The 12,934-nt window shown below is 53.3% G+C and overlaps 1 pseudogene; it reads left to right on the plus strand.

The window, feature by feature from the left end:
- Positions 1 to 2,354: 2,354 nt before the first annotated feature.
- Positions 2,355 to 6,329, plus strand: LOC125700229 (protocadherin beta-15-like; annotated as a pseudogene).
- Positions 6,330 to 12,934: the final 6,605 nt, after the last annotated feature.

Genomic DNA, 12,934 nt, shown 5'->3' on the forward strand with positions numbered 1-12,934 from the left:
CAGGGAACACATCCTCTCAGAAGCCATGTTAAGACAAGAAAAGAAGGTGATCTGACACAGCCAGCGTTGCTTCAACAAGGGCAGATCCTGTCTGAGCAATCTGGTGTCCTTCTATGGTGGAGTAACAGCAGCATTGGACAAATGAAGAGTGAGTGCTGTCATGCAGTTGGACTTGCGCAGGGCTTTTGACATGGTCCCACACAACCTCCTTACGGGTGAGTTGGAGAGGTATGGATCTGAAGGCTGGGCTGTTCAGTGCATACGGAATTGGTTGGATGCTCACAGCGATAGAATCGTGGTCAAGAGCGTGATGTCCGGGTGGAAAGCAGTGATGAGTGGTGTCCCCCTAGAGGTCTGTGTGGGGACCGGCGCTCTTCAACATCTCGATCAATGGATTGAGAGAGCGGGATCAAGTGCACCCTCAGCAGTTTTGCAGATGACACTGGTGTGCGTAGTGCAGTTGATGCAAGAGATGGTGGGGATGCTCTCCAGAGGACCTGGAAAAGCTTGAGAAGTGAGTCCATGGGAATTGAATGAGGTTCCACACGTCCACGAGGTGGCCTTGGACTTGGGTCAGGTCCTTCGCGAGTGTGATTACAGTCTGGGAGAAAACTGACTGAGAGCAGCCCTGTGGAGAAGGACTTGAAGTTTCAGGTGCACAGAGACGAGCCAGACATGCATGCTTGCAGCAGAGATGAGCAACTGTACTGTGGTCTCCATGAAAAGAGAGGTGGCTAGCAGGGTGAGGGAGGTGATTGTCCTCCTCTGCTTTGCTCTTATGAGGACCCACCTGGAATATTTTGTCCCGGTTGGTGCCCACCAACACTGGCATGGAACGATTGGAACAAAAGCAGAGAAGGTATGAAGATGATCAGAAAATCAGAGCACCTCCGCTATGAAGGAAAACTGAGGCAGACTGATTGTTCAGCCTAGAGGAAGATCACATTGTGGTTTCCAGTACATGAATGAGCTTACAAACAGGAGGGAGATTGACTTTTCAATCCCTTCCCTTCTGCTGATACCTGTGAGACCGGGGGTCCCAACTGCTGTTAAAAGGACCGCAGTGGGATTCACAAATGATCAACATGAACACAGCTGAGCGCTAACTCTGAGTGCTCAGGTACTTCCCATGTGGGCGCTGTTTGCCTGGTTGCAGAGGGATGCTCCCCTTGGCACCACTCTTCTGGGAGCTCACAGCAGAGGCTTCACAAAGCAGCAGTGTAATGGTAGAAGCCATGGAACTCTGACCCAATGCTGTAGAGAGAGCCCCAGGAAACAGGAGCATCTCTGCTTGTCTCAAGCCACCTGACACCTGACAGAGGACCAGATGCTGCTGCTGCCTGAATCTCCCAGGGCTCTGAGGCACATCTGAGTAGCAAGACAAAAGCCAGCCTAAGCAGAAGCAGAAAGCATGTGAACGTGGTCAAAGCTCAGTAGATCAGATGGAGGAGAGCATGTAAGCATTTCAGGTTGGATGTTAGGGACAATTTTTTCTCATAAAGAGGAGTGATGCACTGCCACATTGCTTAGTGGGCACAGCAGGGGGGTTGATGGTTGGACTTGATGATCCTTTCCAACCTTAATTTCTCTACGATAAAAGATCTACTAATAAGTCTCCCCCTACTCAATATGCCTTGACGAGGAGATCCTTGCTTCTTGACATGGCTTAGGCAAGGGGATCACTGATGCCAGGGTTGCAGCAAAGTGTACAGCCCCTTCGGTGTCCTAGGAGATCTGAGAGCATTGTTGTGTGATGCCACACTACAGAATAGGCGCAAGGTAGGACATGTTTGTCGTGTCAGGGAAGAAAGCTGACTTTCAAACAGGAAAGCATTAGAAGCCTGGAACCATAAGGAGTGCTGATATACACACTGTGAAGAAAACAGTATCAGCGTTCTGTCCTGGAAGAGTATTATGACTTGAGCATGACAGCATGGTGGAGTAATGGTGAATCATTTGCCTACAGCACAATTCTGTGAAAGCTCTCTGGCAGCAATTCTCCCATTCAGTACCAGTCTGTGTCAGGACTGCTCTTCCAGTTAATTAACGTAAGGGATTAAAAAAAAAAAAAAAATTAAAAAAAGGAAAAAGAAGAAAGTAAGACAATGAACTGACTAGCAGTGAGAAAATACTTTGCAAAGACCAAACAGAACGGAGGAAATGAATTCTCCGTGGAGACCTGAGAAGTGATACCCAGAGCAGCAGTGCGTGTGAGGGCAACAAGCCTGCTGCCAAACGCGGCGAGTATTTCCATTGAGATTTGGGATCGCGTGTGCAAGGGGAAAGGAGATTCGAACCGGGAACTGGTGGGAAGGCGGAGAAGGAGCAATTCGGCATCGCGCCGCTGGGTGGGGATGTTGTCCACGGAGCGGCAGCTCCCTGTGGCCGCAGCGCGCTTTCGGGCGCAGGCGCGCAGAAGAGCCGTGCGAGCCGCTCGGGAAGGGCGGCGGGGCACGGAGCCGGGCGCTCGGGGGCTTGGGGGCCGAGGCGCTGTGAAAGTGCGGCGGCTTGGGGTCGGCGAGCGGCAGCGCGGCGCGTCGGGGCCGGCGAGCAAGGCGGCGAGGCATGGAGGGCGCCGGGAAAGGCCGGCCGTGGCGGAGAGGGACGGCGAGCGGGAGCCGGAGCGGCGGCGGCGGCCAGAGGCGAGTGGTGCTGTGGCTCGTGTGCGTTTGCGTGTGGGAGAGCGGGGCCGAAACGCTGCGCTATTCCGTGTGGGAGGAAATGGCGAGGGACTCGTGGGTGGGCAACGTCGCCCGGGACCTGGGGCTTTCTCCGAGCCAGCTGGCGGCTCGCAAGGCGCGCGTGGTGTCCGAGGGGAGCGAGCAGCATTTCCGCCTCGATCCGCACAGCGGCGTCCTGACGGTTACGGAGACGCTGGACCGAGAGCGGATCTGTCCGCACAGCGAGAGCTGCGCGCTCTTCTTTAAGCTGTTTTTTGAGAACCCGGTGCAGCTGATCCGCGGGGAGGTGGAGCTTCGCGACGTGAACGACAACTCCCCCGTGTTCCCGCAGAAGGAAATTATTTTGGAGATACCCGAAACGGCAGTTCCCTCGTCACGGTACCACCTTGAAGCAGCTCAGGATAAGGACGTGGGCATTAACGGTTTACAGAATTACAGCCTGTCCCCGAACTCGCAGTTCTCCCTAGCAGTCGAAACAGGGAAAGGCGGTGGAAAATACGTGAAGCTCGTACTCGAGAGGCCTTTGGACCGCGAGGAGCAGCGGGAGCTGCATTTGGTGCTCACGGCCACGGACGGGGGCTCGCCGCCCAGGTCGGGCACGGCTGAGGTGCGGGTGGTGGTGCTGGATATCAACGACAACATGCCGGTGTTCTCGCGGGAGGTGTACGAGGTGCGCGTGGCCGAGAACAGCCCCCCGGGGCAGCTGGTGGTGAGGGTGACTGCCTCAGACCCCGACGAAGGATCCAATGGCAAAGTGCGGTATGAGTTTACACAAATTTCACAGGGATCCCGACAGCTCTTCGATCTGAACCCTCAGACAGGGGAGATCCGTATCAGCGGAAACATCGATTTTGAGGAAACAGAATACCATGAGATTGAGGTCAAAGCCACAGACGGCGGCGGTCTGTCTGCACACTGCAAAGTGCACGTGGAGGTGCTGGACGAGAACGACAACGCGCCGGAGATCGAGCTGAGCTCGGTGAGCGCGTCCATCCCCGAGGACGCCCCGCCGCGCACCGTGGTGGCCCTGCTGAGCGTGCGGGACCGCGACTCCGGCGACAACGGGCGGACGGAGTGCGCCGTCGAGGGCGACGTGCCGTTCAGCCTGACGGCCGCGTTTGCCGACCACTACGAGCTGCGCACCAGCGCGGCCCTGGACAGGGAGACGGCGGCCGAGTACAACGTGAGCATCGTGGCGACGGACCGGGGCCGGGCGCGGCTGAGCGCTCGCGAGAGCGTGCGGGTGCGGGTCGGCGACGTGAACGACAACGCGCCTCGCTTCACGCAGGCGGCGTACAGCATGTGGGTGAGCGAGAACGAGGCGGGCGCGGTGCGGATCGGCAGCGTGAAGGCGACGGACGCGGACGCGGGCGCGAACGGGCGCGTGAGGTACGCGCTGGTGCGGGAGGAGGGCGAGGAGCGGCCCGCCGTGTCGGTGGACGGCGAGAGCGGGGCCGTGTCCGTGGTGCGGCCGCTGGACTACGAGCAGGTGCGCGCCGTGGAGGTGACGGTGGTCGCCGCCGACGGGGGCTCGCCGCCGCGGAGCGCCACGGCGCTGGTGCGGGTGCTGGTGCGGGACGAGAACGACAACGCGCCCGTGGTGCTGCACCCGCCGGCCGACGGCGGCGCGGCGCTGGGCGAGCTGGTGCCGCGGCGGGCGCGGGCGGGCTACCTGGTGGCCAAGGTGGTGGCGGTGGACGCGGACGCGGGGCAGAACGCGTGGCTGTGCTACGAGCTGGCCAAGGCGACGGAGCCGGGGCTGTTCCGCGTGGGGCTGCACAGCGGCGAGGTGCGCACGGCGCGGGCCGTGGGCGAGCGCGACGCGGCCCGGCACAGGCTGGTGGTGCTGGTGCGGGACCGCGGGCGGCCGCCGCGCTCCGCCAGCGCCACGCTGGCCGTCGCCCTGGCCGACGGCTTCTCCGAAGGCCGCCTGCGGGCGAGCGAAGAGGCGCCGGCCGCCGAGCCCGACGGCCGCCTCACCCTGTACCTCAGCGTCTGCTTGGCCTGCGTGTCCGCGCTCTTCGTGGCCGGCGCGGCGGCCGCCGTGGCCGCCCATGTGCGGCGGGCCCGGCGGGGCGAGCCGGGGACCTTGCCCGCCTTCCCGCGCTCCGCCGCCGACAGCGGCGCCGGCTCCCTGCCCCGCAGCTACGTCTACGACGTCCGCCTCGCCGCCGGCACCGTCGACAGCGAGTTCCGCTTCCTCGGGCCGCTCTTGCCCTGCTTCCCCGCCGGGCTGCCGCACGGCGCGGCCGAGCGGCGGAGCTCGCTGTGCTCGGCCGGCCTCGGCCAAGAAGAAGGCGACTGGGCCGTGCAGGTGAGGGAGCGGAGCCCCGCGCGGGGGCCGAGGGGGAGCGCGGGGGCAGCGCGGTGCGGGGCGCGGAGGGAGGCGGGGACGGAGGCTGCGAGGGAGGGTTCGGCCCCGAGTGCGGCTGTGCGACGGCGGGGAGCTGCGGCGAGGCCGTGGCGGTGATGGGTGGCGTCGCGTTTCTCCTGCACGGCATCGGCGACGGCATAACTGCTGTCACCTCGGAGTCAGTTTCCCCTCCGTTGCTGTCTGACTTCCCCCATCCCTTATCCTCTTTTTATCGTTGGCTTTAAAGCACGGTATTTGTTCCTGAGGGAACCATTAGTGTCTGCTCCCCTCTTCTTGACCTAAAATTTTTTTTCCAGTTTTCTGAAGTCGAGATGCAAGGCTTTAGTAGGGCCAAGGGTTTTGTTACAGGGTTTTAATGTTGTCTTGCTCGGGTCAGAGAGCTGTGTCCCCGCCCTCCTGTTTCTTTGCCTCTGGGCAGGGAAGAGTGGTCTCCCATTCACATCGGTTCAGATGAGCCTTCCCAGCTTCTCGCTGACACCTGCTTGCCGTTAACGGCCCCATGTCAGCCCTGCACTGTGTTCTTTGCAGGGCCGAGCTCCCATCTCTGAAGGCACGGGTGCCAGGGCAGCAGAGGAGAATGCCAGTTTGGATCAAAGCCCCTGGCTCAGCCATCAGTAAGGGAGGAGAAGGAGAAGCATCTCGTTCCTCGTGGGCTGATCTCTTCCATTTGAAATGAAGGAGGCACCAACATTGTACCAAAAATCACCAGGGAAGCAGAGATGTGCTGTGTGAGAAGTCAAGGACAATCTCCTCTGATGCAGTACTTTATTCACGTGTTCATAATTAAATTTTTGTTTTGTTTGCAAGTGGATGCATGCTGGGATCACTGAGACGTGATATTTAATTCTGGTAGTGCTATTGCTCCTAAGCATTAAGTGAAAAATGGGAAGAACCAATTCCGATATTGAAGCTATTGTTTTCATACATCTGCTTTCATGCTTTCTTTTTGCCAGTGGTGGTTTTCTTTAATAGCCCAGAGAAGCTGGCTGCCTTAGAGGTGGCTAACACTCACAGTGCACATTCAACCAGGAGTTCCTTGGTTCTGCGTGCTGTACAGAGTGCTCTTTGAGCAATGTATTCCTTCTTGGTTTGATTTTGTTTTCTCTCCTAATCTCAAATGTAAATGAGTTGTTATAGAGCATTTCTGGAACATCACGTATAAGATAGCAGAGAATTCAAAGCAGTGAGATATTTCTGGTCCTTCATTTCACTCATGTATTTCCTTGGTATGAATGGCTGGTGACAAAACCAATAAAATCTACTGGTAAGTCTGACGGAATCTGAGTTTTAATATAAGGGCTGCATCTTGTGATGTGCAGAAACCATTCTAGCTCTGAGCTCCAGTAAGGATCACTGGTTTGTTTGTACGCTTCTGTTTCTGATGTTGACGGACAGCATCTGCCATGAACAGAGGGGAGTCAGGGCAGGAAAGGTCTGTGGAAGCTCTTCTCTGCCTGGGTCTTTTCCTAACTGTAGTGGTACTGTATGTGAGATTCCAATAAGCTATGGTCCAAAGGTATGGCATTCAAAGGCATATTGCACATCATGTGACAGCATGGAAAATGATGCAGCTGGGGCAGTTGGCTGGAAGTGGGAGCAGCTGCTCCTAGGGGACTGTTTGGGTATCGCTGAATGGGTGGTGAGCAATTGTGTCGTGCATCTCTTGTATTCAGTGCATCCATTTCTCTGTCATTATAATCATGGCTTTTATTTCCTTCATTCCTTCTTTCCTTCTTTCCTTTTGTGCTTTAGTGGATATCTTTTATCTTGTCCCAAAGATTCCACTTTGTTTTAATTAGTTTCATTTCTATCTCCCATCACGTTGGGAAAGGCACTGATGGAACAACGATGTTGTGCTGAGTTGCTGCCGGGTTATACCACCCAATGGTTGAGGTAACCACAGATCTGACCAGAGCGTTTCCAAACAGAACTGATATTGGAGTTAATGTAGTTTAATGCACAGTCTGCATTTTTTGGTCAGTCTTTTGGTGCCATTTCTCAGAACTACTTATTATGAACCCGTCCTTTCTATATCTGTTCTCTGTTGTGCTGTTTCCCATCTCGGAGAGATGGAATAAGATGGTAGTTCTGGTGTTACGGGTAAGATTGGGTATGACATGTTAAAGGTACTGCTCAGGAGTGTTTGTACTCCACATTGCCATCATCTTAATACTTAGGGAACCATCTCTTCATAACTACCAAGATTTGCACATTTTCCTTGGTGTCCTCATGGAGCCAGACTATGGCAGCGTGAGCAGGCCATGTTTTACTTCGTTTCCTCACCCTTCTCTCTCCTTCAACTAGCCGTTATCTTTCAGCCTAGTTACAATGGCTCTTGAGAATGTTAAATGTCCTCAAGATGTTCAATCCAGCACGATCCTACTGCTGTGTCTCCTGAATCTGTTTCTGGTTTTGTCTGTGTTTAACCAACTCTTTATTAATACAACACAGAGATGTGCCCCTCCACAGTGCTTTGTGAGTGTCAGGCTGTGTGGGAGGATACCAGCTGGTCCCCAGAAGATTGGGCACTGTTGTTGCTCTGGAGCTCCTCACCAAACAAGTGCAGGATTCAGAAGAACTGGCAGCAGAACTGTTTGCAGCAGATACGCCATCACTCTGGCCACTGTAGAGAGACAGCAATCAGAGCTGGGGCTTGGCCTATGCCTCCTGCCCCCTGATCAGTGCTATTCAGCACACTCAAGCGAAGGGAAGAGCAGGTCTCTACCTCTGATGACAATGTGACAGGCCCTGCTGCTGCAACTACTGTGATAGGCCCTGCAGTTTCTTCAGCCCTCCCTGCAGTGCCTCTGGTTGCTTTGAGGCCTGTGCCAGTTGCTGTGGTGGCTCCAAGCCCTGCTCCGTGCTCTGTGGCTGCTCAAACTGCCGCCACAGGCCTGTAGTTACTGCAACCCTGCTATCTGCCCTGCTGTTGCTCCAGCTCCTCCATCACAGCCTGTGGTTGTCTCAAATCCTGTGGCAGGCCCTGTAGTTTCACCAGTCCTCAAAACAGGCCATGGAGTCTCTGCATTCCTAGCAACAAACCCTGCTGCTTCTTCAACACCCATGAGAGGCCTTGTGGTTGCTCCAGCACATGACACAGGCCCTGCAATTGCAGCACCTCTCAACACTCTCTGCAGTTGCTCCAGCTCTCATTATTTGCCATGTGGTTTCAGCAACCCTGGCAAAAGGTGCTTTAGCTGCTCTAACTCATGTGACAGCCCTGAGGCTTTCCCTTCCCTGGGATAAATCCCGTGGCTGCTCCAACCCACTCAACACACTCTGTGGCTGCTCCAACTCCCTCGACAAGACCTACAGTTGCTGCAAGTCCTGCAGGAGCCCTTGAAGTGATTCCCACTTCAAATCACGCCCCGTGTTTTCTTCCGTCTCTGTGACAAGTCTTCTGTCTGAACCAGGGAACTATCTGTGTCAGTATCAGTTGGCCCTGTACGAGGCAGCACATCTTAAAGCCCATCTGAAGTTCCTGTATCCCAATGCATGCATCATGGGAAATAAGCAAGAGCTGGAAAACACAACATAGAATGTTAGAAAAATATTGTGCATATGTTCTCATGGAAATGTGGTGAGAAGCTTCACACAACTGGAATACTGCGATGAAGTGATACATGCTGTTTACAAGAGTTATGCAGGGAAGGATGGGCGAGGGTGTTGCCTTCTCAGAAGGCTCGGGAAACGACAGACCCAGGAGCCTCATGTCTGTGCCAGGGAAGATTGAGCCACAGATTCTTCTGGAAGCCATGTTAAGACACATGCAAGAAAAGGAGGTGATCTGTGATCTAAGCCCCTTGCGTGGTTAACGGAAAACATAAAAGGGGGGCTGTGGCAGTCACCAGGCTCTGCGGGGGCTCCTTGACTCATGAGAAGCCATGATGAGAGATGGCAAGACAAGACATGCCACACGTCTATTGGGCACAGATAACCGTAGCAAGGGTGATTGGTAGCACTGTGATATAAGGGACAACTATAACAAGAGTGTGTTGCTTGCAATAAACGCCATTTGCCGCTCACCACATTGGTGTCATAGAAGCGTGTGATTTGGCCGTGGCTGTCTGAGCACTTTAGGATGGGACATTAATCAGAGGTTGCCGAAGCAAAGGCAACAGTGATCCAACACAGCCAGTGTTGCTTCAATGAGGGCAGATCCTGTCTGATCCACCTGGTGCAGGTACAGCATCACTAGATGAACGAAACGTAACATAAGTAGAGTCATCGACATGGACCTGTGCAAGGACTTTGACATGGTCCCACACAACATATTCATCTGTAAGCTAAAGAGAGATGTGTATGAGTGGTGGACTGTTCAGTGGAGAAGGTTGAATGCTTACATGCACAGGATTGTGGTCAAGAGCTCCATGTCAGGTAGAGGCCAGTGACAAGTGGTGTCCCCTGGGGTCTGTGTTGGAACCAGTGCTCCTCAAAATCCTTGTCAGTGGATCTAGACAGTGGGATGAAATGCAACCTCAGCAAGACAGCTGGTAGCATTTATTTCAGTGGTGCAGTTGATACAATAGAAGGAAGGGTTGCCTCCAATGGGATCTGGACAAGCTTGAACAGCGAGCCCTTGTGAGTTGAATGTATTTCTGTGGTGCAGGAACAGCATCATGAGACAAAGGAAGCGTAAGTGCTGTCATCCATGTGGAGTTGTGCAAGGCCTTTGACATGGTCCTCTACCACATCCTTCTCTCCAAATTGGAAAGGTATGGATTTGTGTGGCGGACGATATGGTGGATAATGAATTGGTTGGAAAGCCATAGACAGAGGGTTGTGCTGAACAGCCCTGTGTCCAGGTGGAAGCCAGTGATGAGCAGTCGGTGTTGAGACCAGAGCTCTTCAGCATCTTCATCAGTGACATCAATGATGAGCTCAAGTGCACCCTGAGCAAGTTTGCCGATGACCCCAAGCTGAGCGGTGAGGTTGACACATTAGAAGGAAGTGACACCATCCAGAGGGACCTCAACAAACTTGAAGGGTGAGCCTGTGTGAACCTAATGAGGTTCAAGATTGCAAATTGCAAGGTTTGACACCTGCACTGGAGTAACCCTCAGATACGTATGCAGACTGGGAGAAGTGCAGCTGGTATGGATTGCCCCAGGGCTGGATAGACGTCCCTACCGTTTCCAAAGGAATGATTTAAACTGCACTGGAACAGAAAGAAGCTCCTGAACACCTGCACTACATTGATGGCATCATTGAGAGGGACAAAAGAGCAGAGGAAGGTTTTGAGAAACGTAGGAAAAGAATCCAAATTCTTCTGTAAGCCATTTGTTCCCTGCGTAGGAGATCCATTTCTTGAGGAATAAAAAGGCAAGATGGACATCATCTGATCAACAAAACAAAAGCTGTGTTTCCACCAACCGGCAAAAAAGAAACGCAAGCTTTCTTAAAAGTTTCCATTTTCTCAAGAGTGCACATTCTGCATTTCAGTCTGATTGCAAGTCCTCTCTGTCAGCTGACCCAGAAGAAGGATGACTTCAAATCGGGGTCTGAGCAATGACAAACCTCTGAGCAAATGAAACAGGGAGGTGGTTCATGGGCCAGGACAAGACATAAAAACAAGTACACTGTACTGCAGATAAGGAAAAAAGCCCACCTGAAGAATCTGGCAGAAAGCTCTGTGGGAGGCTCGAGGTCATCCTTTTTCTTTTTGTATACCCTTAGGCTCTGGGATACTGAGAGTCAGAGGCCTGCTACGCTCCACCTGAAAAAGAGATATTGGCAGCGCATGGAGGAGTTCAAGTTCCATCATATGAAGAGAGCAACAGAGGTAAAGAAGAGCAACAGCAGCTTGCTGGTAAAAAAGAAGGGAAACTGGCTCACCTCTTCTAGTGACTGGTGATGACTCAAAGGGGCTCAATCTGTGTCTAAAGAGATGCTACTCCCCTGTCTGCAACCCCTTACATGAGGGGGAGGAGGGGGCAAGGAGAGGCTCCACTCCTTCCAGTCCCTCAGGTACATTGCTTGCCCCTAGGATCCCAGAGTTAGCGATGCCTTCTCACCTGGTGCTCAGCCACTGGGTCAGGCTGTGACCTGGTAATTCCACTGCAAGCTGTATTCCCAGTTATGTCTGCTTGGCCTATGACAGTTTTCACTGGACCTTTTTGTGTTGCTGATGTCAGTAGTGACAAGAGAGATGGTAACAATCCCAAGTGGATGGATGGGTGGACAGATACATGCAGTGCATGAGAGGAAGGGAAAGACAGAAACTGACTTAATCTGTGATACTGTTTTTGGATTATCATGCATCCAGACAAAACTGATTTAAGAGGAAAGCGCAACAGTGGCTGCATCTGAGTGAGTCCGGGGACCTGCCTTTGCAATAACAAGAAGAAGCTCCCACGCCTGGTAAAGCTGGAGAAGTACTCCATCCTGCATTTCATGTGGTGTCAATAAGGATACACCGAGAGGACTACAAAACATCAAGAGAACTCATATAACATTGAGGAAGGCAGCACGTCTTAAAACCCATCTGAAGATCCTGTATCCCAATGCATGCATCATGGGAAATAAGCCAGAGCTGGAAACCACAGCATTGAAAATGACAACAAATCATCCTATTTGTTCTCATGGAAATGGGGTGAGAAGATTCACACAACTGGAACACTACAATTAAGAGCCACAAGCTGTTTACAGGAGTTAGACAGAAAAGGATGGTCAAGGGTCTTAGCCATTAGGAAGAGCTGGGAAACTCCAGACCCAGGAGCCTCATGTCTGTGCCGGGGAAGATCAGGGAACACATCCTCTCAGAAGCCATGTTAAGACAAGAAAAGAAGGTGATCTGACACAGCCAGCGTTGCTTCAACAAGGGCAGATCCTGTCTGAGCAATCTGGTGTCCTTCTATGGTGGAGTAACAGCAGCATTGGACAAATGAAGAGTGAGTGCTGTCATGCAGTTGGACTTGCGCAGGGCTTTTGACATGGTCCCACACAACCTCCTTACGGGTGAGTTGGAGAGGTATGGATCTGAAGGCTGGGCTGTTCAGTGCATACGGAATTGGTTGGATGCTCACAGCGATAGAATCGTGGTCAAGAGCGTGATGTCCGGGTGGAAAGCAGTGATGAGTGGTGTCCCCCTAGAGGTCTGTGTGGGGACCGGCGCTCTTCAACATCTCGATCAATGGATTGAGAGAGCGGGATCAAGTGCACCCTCAGCAGTTTTGCAGATGACACTGGTGTGCGTAGTGCAGTTGATGCAAGAGATGGTGGGGATGCTCTCCAGAGGACCTGGAACAGCTTGAGAAGTGAGTCCATGGGAATTGAATGAGGTTCCACACGTCCACGAGGTGGCCTTGGACTTGGGTCAGGTCCTTTGCGAGTGTGATTACAGTGTGGGAGAAAACTGACTGAGAGCAGCCCTGTGGAGAAGGACTTGAAGTTTCAGGTGCACAGAGATGAGCCAGACATGCATGCTTGCAGCAGAGATGAGCAACTGTACTGTGGTCTCCATGAAAAGAGAGGTGGCTAGCAGGGTGAGGGAGGTGATTGTCCTCCTCTGCTTTGCTCTTATGAGGACCCACCTGGAATATTTTGTCCCAGTTGGTGCCCACCAACACTGGCATGGAAAGAATGGAACAAAAGCAGAGAAGGTATGAAGATGATCAGAAAATCAGAGCACCTCCGCTATGAAGGAAAACTGAGGCAGACTGATTGTTCAGCCTAGAGGAAGATCACATTGTGGTTTCCAGTACATGAATGAGCTTACAAACAGGAGGGAGATTGACTTTTCAATCCCTTCCTTTCTGCTGATACCTGTGAGACCGGGGGTCCCAACTGCTGTTAAAAGGACCACAGTGGGATTCACAAATGATCAACGTGAACACAGCTGAGCGCTAACTCTGAGTGCTCAGGTACTTCCCATGTGGGC

Source organism: Lagopus muta, chromosome 14 (assembly GCF_023343835.1).
Source record: "Lagopus muta isolate bLagMut1 chromosome 14, bLagMut1 primary, whole genome shotgun sequence".
NCBI lineage: Eukaryota > Metazoa > Chordata > Aves > Galliformes > Phasianidae > Lagopus > Lagopus muta.